At 44.2% G+C, this 19,770-nt stretch overlaps 1 long non-coding RNA gene across 2 annotated transcripts in view; it reads left to right on the forward strand.

Annotated features, from left to right (window-relative positions):
* Nucleotides 1–16,440, forward strand: part of LOC144930498 (uncharacterized) — a 55,780-nt gene extending 39,340 nt beyond the window's left edge. For both annotated transcript variants that reach the window (XR_013635709.1, XR_013635710.1), the window contains exons 4-5: nucleotides 14,631–14,702; nucleotides 15,144–16,440. This is a non-coding gene — a long non-coding RNA (uncharacterized LOC144930498). The remainder of the gene's footprint in view (nucleotides 1–14,630; nucleotides 14,703–15,143) is intronic.
* Nucleotides 16,441–19,770: the final 3,330 nt, after the last annotated feature.

Consider the following 19,770-nt stretch of genomic DNA (forward strand, 5'->3'; position numbering starts at 1 on the left):
TAGTAGAATGGGGGACGGGGGGGTTGGGAGACAGCTATATCAGTTAAGAGGGTTGATTTTTTTCACACTTCTCATAGCTATACCAGCAAAACTTTGTAGTGTAGACTAAACCTAAATCTTTCCCTGTTGCTGTCCAGTTGCCCAGTGTATGGCTTCATGAGCCAATGAAGCAGAGGCTAGATGAGGTCTCTGAGAATCATCCCCATCTATGTGACTGTGCAGGTCTGGGGAAAATTTCCCTGCTTGCATCTTTTCAAAGAGTCCAGTATTCCTAAAGATGCAAGCGTCATGCACCTTCTCTTACCACCCTACATTAACATCCCCAGTGATTCACAAGTTCCTGAATAACTAGTGCTCTGAGGAGCCCCACCTGGGTCCTTCCTCACCAGAATTTTTGAGATCCAGGGAGATCATGGACAACTTGGATCAAAGAACAGGAGCAGCTTGGCTGGGTCCCTGGTTGATAATCCTCCGACTCACCCTGGTCTCAAAAAGGGGCAGCCCTGGGGTCAGGAACAAGGAGGACCCATGGAGAAGGGTCTATCCAGAGGTTGAGGGGAGGTTCCAATACCAACAACCAGGTGCAGGATGTTTTCTTTTTATGTGCCCATTTGTGGAATGCAGTTATGGGCAAGTCTGGATTGCCAATGCTCGAGCATGATGGCCTGGAGCAATTAAACTAACCACTCTAGTCAAAGTAAATGGGATAGAAGTAATGGGCCTTGTGGACTCAAGGTGTAGCCAAACCCATGTAAGAGACTCCATGGTGCCAACTCCAGGACCACCCTAGGGCACCATCTACTTAAAGTGTGGGCAAAGGGATGTAAAGCCATATTCTCACACCCAAATTCAGCTCACTGTGGGGGAACATACGAGACCCCTTATGGTCAGCCTGGCTGCATCTCTTGCCTACCGAGTCATCATTGGCTGAGACTAGGAATATTTTGGGGACCTTCTGAGAGAGTTCTTGTGATTCTCCTAGAACATGAAGCCCCACCACCTCGGTTCTCTCAGCTGACTGCTTGGGAAGTTTCAAGTGTAGGAGACATCGCCAAGCTGGAAGAATGGAGTTCTAAGCAGCTAGATGCATCTTTAGAACCCCAGTCCCATCCATTGTTGAGGATCACCCCCATGCCCTAATTGAAAATCTTAGCTAGGTTCTCCAATTGAAGAGGAAAAGAAAGATGAGACCTTGAGCTGGGCCTGTGCATTGTTGTTAATGGGGAGAGAGTGGACAGCCATCAAGCTGAGGTACTCCCCTATTTTGAAATTCAGGGCAAGTGGTGGTACTATTTAGAGAAAGACTGCCAAACAGGGGAGGTCCAAACCCAACTCCTGGTTCCCTGACCTTACCATAGAGAAATATTGTGTTTGGCCCATGCCATTCCATTTGCTGGGTACCTGGGCAAGAAACAAAACCCTAGCTTGGATTCTGACCATTTTTTCTGGATGTGGTTGAAGGAGGTTTTGAACTTCTGTGCCTCTTGGAGCCTCAACTAACAGCACCCTGAAGAGTGTTGAAGGCACCACTGGTTCATCTCCCATGGGGTGACATACCACTTGAGGGTTGGAATGGATGTGGTCAGGCCACTCAAGAAGTGTATAGCCAGGTATTGATATATCTTGGTAATCGTGGATTACACTACCAGAAATCCCGAGGCTGTATCATTATGTTCCATGAAAGCCAAAGCTACTCAACTGAGCTATGAGAACTGTGTTGACTACTGAGATTACGTCCCTCTGAATCTCTGTCTACCATCCCCAAGCTGAACAGGTTGGTAGAACATTTCGATCGGACTCTAAAAGTCTTGTTAAAAACAATAGTTGTCACACATACCTGTCACTGGGACCCACTACTTCCCATCTTCAGTGCAGGAGGTGCTGAAGTTATCTACAAGCTTCTCCCTGAAGTGCTGTATGGGAGACAACAATGGAGGATTCTGGTCTTAATACAAAAAATATGGAGGAACTGACAGAGTGGTGCAGTACATCCTTCAGGAGAGAAGAGGCTTTAGGCACCGTTGACAGGTAGAACCTCCTAAATGCACAGAACACCTAAGAAATGATGTATAATAAAGGGGCCCGCCTTAAGTGTTTCAAGTCTGGAATTAAGTATTCTTGTTGCTTCCTAGCTCATAGTCAAAATCATTGGGCCACTGGCAGAGTCCTTATGAGATTATCTGCCAGGTGGCGCCAGTGAATCATGAAATCAGGCAGCCAGACAAAAGGAAAGACAAACAAGTTTACCATGTCAATTTTTAAAAGCTGTGGTAGGGGTTGGAGGGTCTATTTATTGCTCTCTGGCCTTTGGAACTGGAGTTAGGGCCACAGATGTCCAACATCTTAGTCCCCAGGAGGGTCTGTGTTGGGGACAATTTCAAGCCAGAGCAGAGGTTCCAAGACCAACAGCTGATTGTTGCCTTCTAAACACTATTTTCTACCCAACCTGGGTAGCCATCTTACTTCCCACAATATCCAGACTGAGCCTGGACTCTGGGAAAACCAGTGGGTACTCCCCTGAAGATGACGAAGGCTATGAAGCAAGAATTACAATCTATGCTGGACACTGTGGTAATTGAGGAATCTTACAGTGACTGGTGAGGTCCAATTGTGTTGGTCCCTAAACTGGATAAGACCACCTGATTTTGCATCTGCTTCAGAAAAGTCAATGCCTTATCAAAATTTGACGTGCATTCCAGGCTGCACATTGACGAGCTACTGGATCAGCTGGGCATGGCCAAATATATTACCACCATAGATTTTAACAAAGGGTACAGGCAAATTCCACTCATGCCGGAGTCTAGAGAAAAAATAGCCTTTGCCACCTGTTTCATCCTCTATCAGTTATTTGGATTACACAGGGCACCAGCAACATTTCAAGCTCTAACGGACCAATAGTAGTTATGCCTCCACTTATAGCATGTCATGTCAAGATCTATAGCCAGAGGTGGGAGGACCAGCTGAAGCAGGGAGCTGCTATACTTTGGTTGCTTGAAGAGGCCAAACTAACAACAAACCTCACCAAATGCTGCATAAGCAAAGATGAGATGACCTACCTGGGGTATACCTTGGGGAAGAGCCAGGTGCAACCTCTAGTGGACAAAGTCCAGGCTTGAAGGACCTGCCCCACTGCCACTTCACAGAAGCAGATGTGGAGGTTTCTGGGACTGGTGGGATACTACATTTGTTTGTACTGGGATACTCATCTATTGCAGTCCCTCTCACTGATCTGCTCAAAGACAGTAGCCCAAAATGATTCACTGGACGGAAGCCTGTGAGAAAACCTTTCAGATTCTGAAGGCTCTCATTAGCAGAGAGCCTGATTTCTCCAAGAAATGTCTCCTGCAGACTGATGCCTCTGATATGGGAGTAGGGACCAGCTTGTTCCAGATGATCAATGGCGAGGAACATGCTGTCCTCTACCTCAGTCAAAAATTGTTCCCAAGTGAAAAGGACTGTTCTGTGATTGAAAGAAAAAAAAGGACTTAGCCAGTATAATGGGCCATGGAGGAATTCCGATGTTACTTCCTTGGTAATAAATTAACCCTGGTTACAGATCATGCCCCACATTGATGGTGCTATGCTATGAAGGATGCCAAGCCCCAAATCATGAGGTGGTACCTGACTCTCCTGTCCTTCTCATTCTGTGTCCAGCACAGGGCTGGAAGTGTTCCCAAAACTGCAGATTATTTTTTCTCAGGGTGGAGGGGAAGTGAGGCCCTACACTGGCAACAAGAGGGTTAAGGAAAGCCTGTCTACCCCAGTGATCCCCCTCCCTGCTACACCTGCAGCCAATGTCAGGTGTGGGGAGGAGAGCTAAAAGGAGAAGAACTAGCTCAGTTTGAGGTTGACCAGGAAGAAAGGTAGAGCACTGCTTCTCTTGATGGCAGAGAGGCCTGGTTGCAGCCTGGAGATGGAACTAGATTGGCAGCTGGATCTGCCCTCCCAAAAGGGATGACCAGACCTTGGGAGGGGAGTCAGCAAAAGCCCAGACTGTTTGGGAGACAAGCCCTTAATAGATGGGTGGGGCTCCACTGCAAGTCCAGTTTTTTTGTTTTTGGTGATCCTTTCGCAGTTTTAGCATCAGAGTAATTGGCAGAGCATAGTGATCTTCTGCACCAGTAACTCTATAGTTTGCAATGGAAGTAGATTTTTCTTATTTTAGAATATGAAGATACCAAGTGAATGAGCCCCTAGGCCCACTATCCAAATATGATAGTTGCACCTTCAGAACTGTCTGGCTAATGCACCCTTAGGGTATGTTTACACTGCAATTAGACACCCATGGCTGGCCCATGCCTGCTGGCTCAGGCTCAGTCATGGGGCTTGGGCCAAAGGGCTGTTTAATTGCAGTGTAGACATTCAGGCTGGGGCTGCAGCCCGAGCTCACAGGCTCCTAGAGCCAGGGTTCCAGCCAGAGCCTGAATGTCTACATTGCAATTAAATAGCCCCTTAGCATGAGTGTCTACTTGCTGTGTAGACATACCTTCTGGAGCTGCAGCTGTGCTGGCCAATGTAGGAAAGCTGCCTGTGCATAGCAGAGGAGTGGTGTGCTGGTTGGCAGGTGTGAGGGAGAAGGAAAGGAATGCTGGTGGGAGGAGCTGCAGAACCAGACTGGGGAGCTGCTTCTGTGGAAAGAATGAATTACAGAAATAATTTGAGCATAGCAGCCTTTGACCTTAAGGAACATGTTGGGAGTAAAGTACAAGTCAATACATTTGTAATTGAAATCAACAGGATTTAGGCATGGGTTTAAGTTAAGCAGTTTGCCGAATCAAGCCTATATTCCAAAGGGTGTAAAATAATTGAAATAAACCACTTTTCAGATCTGGACTTCTCTGTTGGTATTTTAAATTCAACATGTGTGACTTTAGGGCAGCAAGAGACCTAATCTGCATCATTTCAGGTAGTGCTATAATCCAGTGTGAGGAGTTTACACAGAAACACCAAGATTTAGACAAAGAGGCTTTACGCTGCCCAGCAGAAGGATTTTGGCCTTAACTCCTTTTTCAGGTATTGGCACATCCACTCTAGTTTATTCCTTGAGGCTGTGCTCCACACAGGGAATAATACTAGGATTCTGGTGATTGAGCAAATCCTTAACATGCTCACACATAACCCTGAAAGTTAACAGCGTCAAACAGTAGGGGGACATGCAAACCTCCACCTGTACAGAGCACCAAGCTCAAACCAGAGAATGGAGAGAGATTTTTAAGATGCTCTGAAGAGATCAACTAATTAGCCCAATCAAATCACACACACTAACCTGTTGTATAGACATGCCGAACACAAGCACTTTCTCCTTATTTATTATTGTGGTAACCTCTGGAGGTCCTAGTTGGGAATGAAGGCCACATTGTGCTAGGCACTGTACACACAACAAAAGGACACTCCCTACCACAAAGAGGTTAGACACAGGTTATGTCTACATTGCGAATGAAGGTGAGATTGTAGCATGGTTAGGTATATCTGTGCTAGTGTTAATCTAGCTGGCACAGATAACAGTGGTAGTGGGGACATAGCAGCATGGCTTAGCTGCCCCAGTACAAGCCCACAGGTGACTCTGCATACAGACTTGGGGTCTGTGTTGCTGCGCCTTCACTGCCATAGTTACCCATGTTATGCCTACCTGTACTTCAATCACACTATCATTTGTAGTGTAGATGTACCCATAGAAACAGCATCTTCACTGGACACAGACATAAAACCATGTATTAACTCAGCATTGTACCAAGGCCTGCTTTAGGGCCTATGGGAAGCCAAGCAAGGGCAGGACTCCAACCTGTTGCCGGGTGTAAGCATGGAATTGGGTCATGTGTTTCCTCTCCTCTGAATCTCTAATGCTAGGGCAGTGGGTGGGACTAGCAAGAAATCTGGTGGTGAATTTTGTTGGCAGGGAAGTTGTACAGATTAAAAACAACCAACCTGGCAGGACACACATCCTGACATCCTCTTCTCTTAATTAGCGATGGTTATGGGAACAATTCAAAGGAGCAGGACAGACTCGTTTACTCTTTCAGGGAGGAGGCTAAAAAGATGCTTTGAAAATGCATTGTAGAGTGCAGTGGTTCTGCCTGTTGCATGGTTAAATTGAAAGATGCATATTCACAGCATTCCTTCATACTCCCCACATTTACAGCCCTGTCCATCCTGCTCCTTTGAAAACATCAGCAGCACCATAGCACAACTGATTCCTGCCATTCGCTCTATTTTCCTGTAATTTTTAAAAGAGTTATATATATTCCCATTTTAGGCCAGGTGAATCAACTGTAGCTGATGCTCTTGGCTATTCAGATGTTTCCTTCTGACCAGTAAGATGTTCTCACTCTGGCACAATGCTTTTCTCTATGTACTTCTCTCTGTCTCTACCTCTCCCCACGCTTTTTTTTTTAACCCCTCTCCCTTCTGCCTCCATTCTGTTTTCTTCATCTTTCTCCCCACTCTACTCCTCCTGCTTCCCCAGTCTCTCTCTTTTCCCCACTTCATGTGTGCCCTGTTACTGTCAGTTCTCTTACTACAGTGCACCTTTTACTTTCCCCTGCCCTCCCTCTTCCCTCTGTGTTTCTGTTCCCATCCCATTTTCTGTCCCTTTGATCCCTGTTGACTTTCCTAGTCAGTCACTGTTTCCTCTTGTCCTCCATAATCTCCCAGCAAACACTTTTACTGTCTCTTTCTGTGTCCCTCCTGCTCTCCATACTTCCCTTGCCTTCCCCACCACAGTAGGTTCACCCATTTTTCCTATCTCAACTGCTCCTTTTGCTCTCTCCTGCACTGTTTTTCCTTACTCTTTACGTCTGTTCTGTTCTCCTTTCTTCACCTGTCTCATCCCTGGCTCCTCATTCTCAATCTTTTCCATTAGCTATGCTGTGGCTATCCTTTGGTATAGTGATAGCAGTAAGAATGTTACATGAGTGTTTCCCTGTTTCCCCCTCTCCATTCTGATTGTTTTATACTCACATGCTACATCTCTTCTTAGACTGTAAGCTCTTCAGGGACTGTCTCTAACTTGTGTTTGTACAGCACTTAGCACAATGGGGACCTAATCCTGTGCAGGTCCTCTAAGGCTCTTTCTTAATATAAATAATGTACAGCATTGTTACTTTGAGCAGTCACCAGCTAGCACCATAAATATGAAGCTAATGCAATGCAGGGATATAGACCATCTCTTTGTTTTGTGTCTAGCACTGTCAAATATGGTCCTGGTCTATGACTAGGGCTCCTAGGGACTACACTAACACAAATATAATTATTTACATGCTCTGGTTTACCGCTGTATTATGAGAATAGGACTGCTTTGTCCAAGACTCTGCACATACTAGGAAGGGATCCTCAGAACAAGTAATTAAATGGGAAAAGAGCTGTATATAAAACTTTTGTAATGGAACATGTTGGTATGTCTGAGCTGAGTTTCAATTTACCTTGTGTCATGCTTTGGGTAAGTTTCAGGTGCTGGTGAGAGATTTATAGACTTGAAGTTTTTCATAATTTTGATGAGTTTGGCAGAGGCCTTTGGAATGGAAAATACTCTGTTTTGCACAACTGAGTTTGTGGTCTTTTAAGACCACAACTGAAAGAAGTTAATGTTTAATAGATTATAGGTCTGTTTGTACTAGCTAAAAATATCACACCCTTTTAGACTCTCTCTTGATTCCTGCAAGTGTCATGCACCTTCTCTTACCACCCTATGTTAACATCCCCAGTGATTCACAAGGGCCTGAATAACCATTGAAAAGTAGTTATTGGAAAATAGGTTCACGCTGACTAAAGATCACCAAGCCCTTGCATATCAAGGAACCAACCCAAAGAAGTGGGTTTTAAAATATAAGCTCTTTGGGGCAGGAGCTGTCTCATATGTCTTGCATAATGCTCAGCACATTGGTGGTACTTAAATCATAAATAGTAACGCTTAAGGACAATTAACATTCAGTGTTATGTTTTTACAAAAAACCCACAAAATTACTACCATCCATATTAATTGATGTACTACTGGCCTGAGACTCCATAACACCATGTAAGCCTTAGACTCAAATTTTCAAAGTGAACTACATGCCTAAAATAAGCGCATGGGTGACCAGCCTCACCATTTAGGGATAATTTAATGATACCTGGTGTGCAGCTTGTGGTAGTTTGCTCACTCGGGCTAATAGTTTATTTTTTAAAAAGCATTCAAGATAATTCTGTATGATAAAAATATGGCAGTGAGCTGAGCCATAATACACTGACTCCTTAGCCTGGCAGGGTGCCAATGTAGCTGTGATATTATGGCAGGCTATATGCTGTTGTCACAGAAGAGCAGAAAGTGGCTGGCAGAACTTCAGTGGAGCTGGAATGAAAATAGTAAAAACTAGCTTAAAATTAGTTATGTAATTAATCTTTTTGTTGTTTGGGCATTCAGCACATATGTTTAGCTCATCTAAAGGAGAATGTATTTGACATTCTATTTTTAAAATGGCCAAACTGATAATTTAAAAGCAAATTGAAAATAATCCCCATGGCTGGAGCTTGCACACCAATTTGCTTCTAAGAGCAGATTTTATAGTGCAAGTTACAAACTCCCTGAAGATAGGAGTTGCTGACTATACACTAACAGCTCAAACTGGTAGTTGAATCAATTGCTATTAACTAAATGTTATTAGCTACGTTTTGGAATTAAAAGAATTGATTTTCTTCTCATACTGGTGTAAATCAAGAGTAACTCCGCTGAAGTAAATGTTGCTGGAGAATGGAGAATCAGGTCCATCATCTTTGAAAGGAGCTTTTTGGGGGTGGGGGGCTGAGGGGGGGGGCTTAAAAGCCTGCTGATTTTCTAAAGCCATTTATGCTTGATTCACTCAAAGAGAAATTAAATGGTTCAGATTTGCAAGCACAATTGCACAAACAGCAATGAGAGAAGGTAGGCATTAACAGACTAATAAAACAGAACGCTGGGCAAATCTGAAGATTTGATAGCTGAATATTTGTGTAACTAATCTTCTCCTTTTGCTTAGTTTTCTGGTGGGAAATTGACCCAGATCCTCAAAGGTACTTAGGCTCCTAACTTCCATGGAAATAAATGGAATTTCAGGGCCTAAATACCTTTGAGGATCTGGGCCATTGTTTCTAGTCTCATGATCCAGTTCTTATAAATAATCACCAACACCAAATAATGTTACATGGATATACAAAACCCACCAAATCTAGTACAATGGGAACAACAAAAGAGAACCTACAGATGTGGAAAAAGAATGTAGAGCTGATTTCTTAGCTGATTCACAGTTTTAGTCTCTTGTTTTGGGCCTTGGTGACAAGGGCTGGTCCTCCAGATCTAAAGATCATCAACTTCTTACATCCCCATTTATTTACATAAACAGTGCAAAGGGATTCAGAGATTGGTGGCCTCATCTATTCCTATGAATTTGCAAGAGAAAGATTTTTAAGACCAAAGGGGACCATTAGATCATCTAGTCTGATCTTCTGACTATGACAGGCTATTAAATTTCAGCTGGTTACCTTTTTAATGAGCCCAATTTGTCTGACAAAAATATATCATCCAGAAGGGCATCCAGTCTTGATTTGGAGACATCAGATATGAAAAAAAATATCCTCTCATTCCCATGGTAGTTTGTTCCAGTGGTTAATCATTTTCACTGTTAAAAATGTGTGCTTTATTTCTAGTTTGAATTTGTCTGGTTTCAGCTTCCAGGCATTGATTTTTGTTAAGCCTGTCTCCGCTAGCTAAGATCCTGTTTGTATCCAGTATTTTCTGCGCGTGAAGGTACTTATAGTGCACGTTTCTTTTACACGGTAAAGGCAAAGCAGTGGGACAAGAAACAGTTCTGGACCTAAGTTGTTTCTGAGTTTGCTTCACAAGCTGTAACCGAAATAGCTCAATAGTAGTCTTGAAGGGTCTGTAAATAAGAGTTTTCCCTCTTACCAAGAACTGTTTATTTGTTAAGAGGAGACAATCCTCAGGCTAGTCTTATCTCTTTAGTTAAAGTGATTGCTGGGTTCAATTTAGGACAGCAGATAACGAGTGCTTATTTTGTTCCAATGCTTGCGAGGGCTGAGCCCCAGAACCTCTAGGCTTGGCAGTTCATAGCCCTGGCACCTCTGGGCATGGCATGTCAGTTATGAAATTTTAAAAATTGCTTAAACCCCAGCACCTCTTTCATTACAAATTAAGCTCTGCAGATAACCTCTATGATCAACAGTTCATGGTCAGACAAGAGACAGTTCTTCATGATTCGTCTCAGCAATCAGTAAAGTATATTGGTCACCAGCATCCACCACTCAAAACAGTCAGTTATGGGTTTTATACAAGGGGCACTGTCAACTTGAAATCTTGTCAGTTTAGAAAAGAAAAGTAGTTTCAGATAGTGCCTCTCTCTTCCTCCCAATTTTTTGTTTTACAATCACATTTGTCTGCTTTAAAAAAAAAAAATTGTTAACTCCACCGCTGGTTTGAAACATCACTTTCTCATGAAATACTCCTCTGATCTAAGGCTACATTATTTTCTTTGATGAAGTCAATGGAGTCACACTGATTTACAATGGCTATTCAATCTGACCCTATTCTTTTTTATATTGTGGTAGTACCCAAAAGCACCAATCAGAATCAGGGCCCCATGGCACTAGGTGCTGTACATAGAAATATACATTCCCTGCCCCAAGAATCTTTAACAAATGGTATAGTTTCTTTTGGTACTCCTCAGCGGGATTGGAGGATAGTGGCCTGTAGAATGTGGTGTTGGAGAGTTGCCTGGCAGCCTCCTGTTCATAATCTGACCTGTTCATCATGACCATCTGCTCAAGAAACAACCTGCTATATCACAGGAACAAATCTACACAGACACACCTTTAGAGCCTCAACCAGGGGTATTCTATCTGCTACCCAAGATCCATAAAACTGGAAATCCTGGATGCCCCATCATCTCAGGCATTGGCACTCGTACAGCAGGATTATCATAGAATATCAGGGTTGGACCTCAGGAGGTCATCTAGTCCAACCCCCTGCTCAAAGGAGGACCATTCCCCCATTTTTGCCCAAGATCCCTAAATGACCCCCTCAAGGATTGAACTCACAACCTTGGGTTTAGCAGGCCAATGCTCAAACCACTGAGCTATCCCTCCTCCCCTGGCTATTTGGACTCTCTCCTCAGACCCTATGCTACCAGCACTCCGAGCTATCTTTGAGACACCACCAACTTCCTGAGGAAACTACAATGCATTGGTGATCTTCCTGGAAACACCATCCTGGCCACCATGGATGTAGAAGCTCTTTACACCAAGATGCCACACGAGGAGACTACAAGCCATCAGGAACAGTATCCCTGATGAGGCCACGGCACACCGGGTGGCTGAGCTTTGTGACTTTGTCCTCACCCACAACCATTTCAGATTTGAGGATAACTTATACTTTCAAGTCAGCAACACTGCTATGGGTACCCGCATGGCCCCACAGTATGCCAACATTTTTATGGCTGACTTAGAACAATGCTTCCTCAGCTCTGATCCCCTAGTGCCCCTCCTCTACTTACGCTACATTGATGACATCTTCAATATGAACCCACGGGAAGGAGGCCCTTGAGGAATTCCACCATGATTTCAACAATTTCCACCCCATCAACCTCAGCCTGGACCAGTCCACACAAGTGATCCACTTCCTGGACACTACAGTGCAAATAAGTGATGGTCACATAAACACCACCCTATACCACAAACCTACCGACCACTATACTTATCTACATGCCTCCAGCTTCCATCTAGGACACATCACACGATCCATTATCTTCAGCCAAGGCCTAAGATACAACCAAATTTACTCCAATCCCTCAGACAAACACCTACAAGATCTTTATCAAGCATTCCTAAAACTACAAAACCCACCGGGGGAAGTGAGGAAACAGATTGACAGAATGAGACAGGTACCCAGAAGTCACCTACTACAGGACAGGCCCAACAAGGAAAACAACAGAACACCACTGGCCATCATGTACAGCCCCCAGCTAAAACCTCTCCAGCACATCATCAACGATTTACAGCCTATCCTGGAAAACGATCCCCTCACTCTCACAGACCTTGGGAGGCAGGCCAGTCCTCGCTTAAAGACAGCCCCCCCCAACCTGAAGAAAGTACTCACCAGCAACTACATGCCAGATCACAGAAACACTAACCCTGGAACCCATCCCTGTAACAAACCCCGTTGCCTACTCTGTCCCCATATCTACTTTAGTAACACCATCAGAGGACCCAACCACATGAGCCACACCATCAGGGGCTCATTCACCTGCACATCTACTAATGTGATATATGCCATAATGTGCCAGCAATGCCCCTCTGCCAGGTGCATTGGCCAAACCGGACAGTCTCTACATAAAAGAATAAATGGACACAAATCAGACATCAGGAATGGTAACATACAAAAGCCAGTAGGAGAACACTTCAATCTCCCTGGACATTCAATAACAGGTTTAAAAGTAGCCATCCTTCAACAAAAATACTTCAAAAACAGACTTCAAAGAGAAACTGCAGAGCTAGAATTCATTTGCAAATGTAACACCATTAATTTGGGTTTGAAGAGGGACTGGGAATGGCTGGCTCACTACAAAAGCAATTTTCCCTGTCTTGGTATTGACACCTCCTCATCAATTATTGGGAGTGAACCATATCCACCTGACTGAATTGGTCTTGTTAACACTGGTTCTCCACCTGTAGGAAACTCCCTTCTCTTCATGTGTCAGTATATTTATGCCTGCATCTGTAATTTTCACTCCATGCATCTGAAGAATTGGGATTTTTTACCCACAAAAGCTTATGCCCAAATCTGTTAGTCTTTAAGGTGCCACCAGATTTCTTTTTGTTTTTGTGGATACAAACTAACACAACTACCCCTCTGATATAAATGTTCAATTGCTCTTTGAATCTTGATAAGTTTTTGGCCTCAATGACATCTTGTGGTAATGAGTTCCCCAGTCTAATTACACATCATGTGAAAGTAATTCCTTTCATCACTTTTGACTTTGTCATCTTTTAACTTCATTGAATATACACTTTTGTATTATGAGATATGGAACTTCTATGTTCCTTATATAGCTTCTCTAGACCATCCATTTATTTTCTTTTTTATAGATATAAAAATTATGATGTCTCCTCGTCTTCATCTACTGATGAAAAGTGCTATGTAGGAATTAGGTATTATTATTACTTGGAGGTAAACAATTCCAATCTTTTCAATTTCTCTTCACATGGGTTTTGTAGGCCCTTGATCATCATTGCCCTTCTCCAAACCACCTTTAATTCTGCAATATCCTTTTTAAGATGGGGTCACTTGTACTGCACATGATATTTCAGATGAGGCTGCACTATTGATTTATAAAGGCATAACATTCTCTGTATTATTCTCCAGACAATTCCTTATGTAACTTAACATAGTTTTCTGTTTTTGATTGCAATGTATTGACCTGCCTACAATATCATGGTTAATTTAGAACTCTGTGAAGTGTATGATTGGTTTACAGCAGTGGTTCCCAAACTTGTTCCGCTGCTTGTGCAGGGAAAGCCCCTGGTGGGCCGGGCCGGTTTGTTTACCTGCCATGTCCGCAGGTTCGGCTAATTGCGCTCCCAGTGGCCGCGGTTCACTGCTCCAGGCCAATGGGAGCTGCTGGAAGAGGCGGCCAGTACGTCCCTCGGCATGCCCCACTTCCAGAGGCTCCCATTGGCCTGGAGCAGTGAACCGTGCCATTGGGAGCCGCGATTGGTCGAACCTGCGGATGCAGCAGGTAAACAAACCGGCCCGGCTCACCGGGGGCTTTCCCTGCACAAGCGGCAGAACAAGTTTGGGAACCACTGGTTTACAGTTTTCCCTCCAGTGTGCATTACTTTGCATTTATCAATATAGAACTTCATTTGGCATTTTTTTTGCCTATTTACCTAGCTAGTTTAGGTCTTTTCTGAAGCTCCCCACAGTGTACTCTGATCCTGACTAACCTAAATAATTGTGTCATCTGCAGATTTTGGCATTTCACTCACATGCCTTTCCACATAATTAATATGTTAAACATGAGATGTAGTACAGAATCTTGATGCACCCTGCTGTTAATATTTTGCCATTTTGAAAACTGACCACTTAATTCTTTGTTTTTTGTCTCGTCAGTTTTTGATTGGTGACACTACTTTCTCTTTTCACCCCCTGACTGCTTAGCTTCTTCAGTAGCCTCTTGTGTGGGAACTTGTCAAAGGCCTTTTGGAACACCTAATAAGTTAGGTCAGCCAGTTTTCCTTTAGCCACTATTTTATTGAATTAAATACATGGTCAGCCATGTTTAAAGAATTCTAAGAGATCAGTGACACACAGATTTCTTTTGCAGAAACTGAAAAACTTTTGTATTATGATCTTCTTGGTGTTTTGTTTATTTTGTTCTTAATTATTCTTTCAACCAGTTTGCCAGGTGTGGATGTAAGGCTACAGTCTTTGTTAAATATAGATACAGCATTTGCTACCTTCCCATCATCTGGAACAGTGACTGTTTTTAATGAGAAATTGTATATTTTTGTTAGAAGCCAGCTTCTTCTTACTTAAGCTCCTTCAGAATTTTGAATGTACCGTCTGGGCCTGTTGACTTATGGTTTTTTAAATGATTAATTTGTTTCAGCACCTCTTCTGACACCCCAGTCTCAGAATATCTCATCTATGTTACCAGAAAAATCACTGAATCAGCACAAAGGTATTTGGCACCTGGATGATTCTTATAATTAAGATACATTGGAGTAAATCAGTGGACCCAGGACTCACACTTAAACCCATGTAGTGTATTGGTGCTGTGTTAGCTCACTAGGCTGACATACAACATGAAGGAATACAATTTGCATCAGGCACTGCTGCTGGATTTTTTGATAATATCTGTGCCTCTGTTTATATAGGTGTTGCCCTTTGCTTTTGAACATATAAAATGAAGCATATTTAAATAGAAGTAGTCAAACAGGTTTTTCAAGGAAATTTTTGATTTGAGGGAGCCTCCCAAACTTAATTTAGCAAAATTGCCAACAGGAAAGAAATGATTCCACAAAGGGGATGAGCAGGACTAGATAAAATGGTGGTAAACTGTGCCCCTCTCCCCCAAACAATGGATAGTCTATATTAATGAACCCACCATTTCTATCTCCAGAAGTCATGCAACAAGGAGAGATTTCCTGAAAGTCACAGATGTAAACAAGGCCGTAAAGATCACCCACTCCTAAGAAATTCATCTGATCACCACATTGCTTCTCACTGTCAAATGGAGAAAAATCTTGAATGTGATTCTAAAAGCCCTTAAGGTTGGAAATTATGTTTTGAAATGGATTTTTTTTTTAAAGTTTGGGGTATGTGTTTAGTTTGAGCCTCTGTTATGGTGTTTTTAAAAACGTTTCCATGCAGCTTGCAGGCTTTTCACGTTGTGACTGTTCCTTTTAATTTCCATTTAACTAGCTTCCTCATTTTTGAGTAGTTTCCATTTTTGAAGTTAAACAATACAGTGGTGGGTCTCTTTGGTATTTCACCCCTCCCCACAATCCGGCTGCTAAATTTAATTACATTTTGGTCACTATTATGAAGTGCTTAGCTATATTCAACTCTTGGACCAGATCCTGTACTTCACTTAGGACTAAATCAAGAATTGCCTCTTCCCTTTTGGGTTCTAGGACTAGCTACTCCAAGAAGTAGTCATTAATGGGAGTCCAGAAATTTTACCTCTGCATCCCATCTTGAGGTAGTATGTTCCCAGTCAATATGGGGATATTTGAAATCGCCATTATTGAGCTCTGTTTTTGTAGCCTCTGTACTCTCACGGAGCATTTCACAGTCACCATCAACATCCTGGTCACGTGGTCCATAGCATGTTCCTAGTGCTATACGCTTATTGTTCAAGCATGGAATTTCTATTCATAGAGATTATGGTACAGTTTGATTCATTTAAGACTTTTACTATATTTGACTATGCTTTCTTTTACTTGTAGCACACTGCCACACCAGCACAACCCACTGTTACTCCTGTATATTTTGTACCCTGGTATTATCATGTCCCATTGATTATCATTGTTCCACCAAGTTTCTGTCATATTTATTATATCAATATCCTCATTTAGCACGAGGCATCCAAGTTCACCCATCTTAGTATTTAAGCTAACAACATTTGTGTATAAACACTTGTGCATGCTGTCGATATGCGGTTGTGTGCCTTCATGTGATGTAATTGAATAGGACTCTTTCATTAGATTGTTTCTCTTCAGTTCCTACCTGTACTTTATCAACTTCTGTCCTCTTCACTTCACGAGGATATTGAGACTCCCCTTTAATAAATCTTCCCATAAGGGATGTTTCTGTCTGAATGGTATGCTCCTCTGCACTGGTCAGCTTTCCCCCAGTCCTTAGTTTAAAGGCTCCTCTATCACCTTTTTCATTTTACATGCCAGCCATCTGGTTCCATTTTGGTTTAGATGGAGCCATCCTTCCTGCATGGACTGCTCCTTTCCCAAAAGGTTCCCCAGTTGCTAAAAAACCTCAGCCCCTCCTACAAACACCATTGTCTCATTCATGCACTGAGCCCCAGCAGTTCTGCCAGTCTAACAGGCCCTGCTCATAGAAATGGAAGTCTTTCAGAGAACACTACCAAAATAGCATATACTTACACCAGCTTTGCTCAGCTTCTCATCATGAAGAGTGCACTATATTCACAAATATTACAATATAGCATACTATAGGACACTATATCAGTATGATTCTCCTTAAACCTGTAAAGGATTGGGGCCTATCTTATAACACCCTCTTAAGGTTGCCAATTTTCTACTCGCACAAAAAGAACACCCATGCCCTGCCCCTCCTCCGAGGCCCCGCCCCCTGCTCACTCCACCCCCTTCCCTTTGTTGCGCACTCTCTCTACCCTCACTCACTCATTTTCACTGGGCTGGCTTAGGGGGTTGGGGTGCGGGAGGGGGTGAGGGCTCCAGCTGGGGGTTCAGGCTCCAGGATGGGGCTGGGGGGGATTGGGATGCAGGAGGGGGCTCTGGGCTGGAGGGGTGGAGCCAAGGGGTTCAGGAGGGGGCTCTGGGCTGGGGCAGGGTGTTGGGGGATCCGGCTGTGGGTGCAGGCTCTGGGGTGGGGCTGGAGGGTGGTAGTGGGATCAGGACTTGGGCAGGGGGTTGGGACACAGGAGGGGGTCAGGGGTGCAGGCTCTGGGCAGTGCTTACCTCAGGTAGCTCCTGGAAGCAGTGGCATGTCCCCACTCCAGCTCCTACGTGGAGGCACAGCCAGGCAGCTCTGCGTGCTCCCCTGTCTGCAGGTGCTGCCCCTGCAGCTCCCATTGGCTGTGGTTCCCAGGCAACGGGAGCTGCAGAGCTGACGCTTGTGGTGGGGGCAGCGCATAGAGCCCCCTGCTGCCCCTATGAGTATGAGCCGGACAGGGGACATGCTGCTGCTTCCAGGAGCTGCGTGGAGCCACAGCAGGCAGGGAGCCTGCCTTAGCCCTGCTGCGCTGCCAACTGGACTTTAAACGGCCCGGTCAGCAGTGCTGGCCGAAGCTGCCAGGGTCCCTTTTCAACCTGGCATTTTGGTCAAAAACTGGACACCTGGCAACTCTACACCCTCTTCCAGCTAGGCCTGGGCTTCTGACCATTGAGCCGGCTCCCTCCCCGGGGAAATTCTGCCTGGAGCCCTCACAGAATCCAAGGTAGTTTCTAGCCATACTAATTGCTGTAGGTTTTATTTCAAACCTTCTTAATGAAATCAGGACCAAAGCTTCATAGCTTCTCCCCTCAAAGTTTGTCCAGGTTACATTCCTTTCCCTGAGTCTGTCCCTTACCCCACAAGTTCATCAACCCAAAAGTTCCTGCCTTCCCTCTTAGCCTTTGTGATAACATGACTTTCCCCCCAGTCTCCCTTCTAGCCATCTGTTTTTTGAAGTCACTCCTCCCATCAGTTGCTCAAGCCACTGGTAGGTATTGCTATCCCCTTCTATTTCCTGCTTCTCCTTTTATGAGGATAAGCCAATTAAGTTTGCAGGTCTTTTCCCAGGAGCAGCAGGTGGGGCTAAATAGCCAGCCAGCCAGCTAGCTGCAGGCCTCTGACCCGAGGAATGGAACCCCTTATGCCTTCACAAAAGCCCATGTGGTTATTGGCAAATGTGATGCTAAGGCATAAAGACAGCTGCATTTTGTGAGATGGAAAGATGGGAATGGCAAGTGTTTGTTCACTCATAAACAAGTTAGGGATAATTCTCAAAGACGTGCATGGATGGTAATACCCACAAATCATGTTATTATTAATGTGATGTTCTGAATGCAACTCCTCTTGTACCACTTTTGAAATATACTCTGTAAGGTGTATCTAACAATGAACCAAGCAATGGCTGGTTTACTGCATCCAATGGCTCTGATAGGATCTCTACTCACAGCATGCAGATCAGGTGATGAGAGAGATTCCTTTTCATGAGGGAAGTTGCGGCACTTGAGATAATATAAGAAAAAAAGTAGAAAATAATGAAAAAACAGGATCTTCGCTATTTTAAAAGCTGGGCATTTTTCCTTCCCCCTTTGAATAACATCTTTCATTTTCTCTTCTAGACTCTATGAGAATGTCTACACTGCAATGTAAGGCTGGGCTCAGAGTCAGGCTTGAGCCTAACTCCCCCTTCTGTCTACACATAAATCTCTCAGGCTCAGACTTAGGGTCCTAGGACCCTGCAGGTGTGGAGGGTTCAAACTTGATTCAAGCTGGGACCCAGGGTTGGAGCCCTATAGCTTTGCAGTATAGTTGCAGCCTCCCTGGCTCAGGTACAGGGGGTCTGCCAAAAGTATCTCATGGGCCAACTTCCTGTGTCCTCTTTCCCAAGAATTGCAACCAACTTCAGGGAAATGGAAGCAACACCCTTTGGTGTAGTGCAGCAGCTCAGTGAGTCACTGTGACCGCTTCCATTGCCTTCTGACTGCCAAGCTGCAAACGTACCACCAGAGAGCCTTCTGTGTTTACAATTGAGACTGACCAGAAGAAGTCTTTTGCAAAGCATGTCGGTTCATGGTTGCAGGAGCACCCAGATTATGGTAAATTTCTGGTACGAAGCCAACAAAACAGTAGATTTTAGTAAGAGCACCAGGAATGATCATGCATACCAGTAAATAGTGACTAAGTGAATAGTGACTGAGTTGAAACTGGTGACCAGTGCAGGGAGCAGTTTAAGCAGCTTCAGGGATCAGAACCGCACCCCAGGCAACTCGCTGATATCATATCTGTTTTAGGAGGAGTTTAACCTGGTGCTGGGTACTATGCTGAGCATGGAGCCAACAGTGGTGCATGGTGACCTGGTCAGCTGGGGTGGCAACCTGCAGTCTATGTAGGGGGAATCCATAGCTGTACCAAGTGTCATAAGCAGAGTCAGCCATGTCTGTGTCCTCCTGCTCCTCTTCCTCCACTGCCTCCTCCTCCTCCTCTAGCATAAGCTCAGTTAGGTGCCTTTAATGGTTAAAAAATGCCACTGAAATGTCCACCAGCGTCACACAGAAGCTCTGCCCATTGACTGACACAGGAGTGAAAGTGAAAACAAGAGAAGTTCTTCAAAAGGTGTCTCCTCCGTGTTGCTGGTTCAGTAGCTGGGAGTACGCAAACCAAAATGACAGCTTGGCTGTCTATGTTGGTGAGCTGTTCAAACTTCCTGTAACGTGCAGGGTGGACAGTCAGATTTTCCCACAGTGTACCATGGTCAAAGGACTAGAGCAGCAGCATTCAGGAAGGTGCTAGGGAGCCTGAGATATGATTGGCTTGAC

Source organism: Lepidochelys kempii, chromosome 4 (assembly GCF_965140285.1).
Source record: "Lepidochelys kempii isolate rLepKem1 chromosome 4, rLepKem1.hap1, whole genome shotgun sequence".
Classification (NCBI taxonomy): domain Eukaryota; kingdom Metazoa; phylum Chordata; order Testudines; family Cheloniidae; genus Lepidochelys; species Lepidochelys kempii.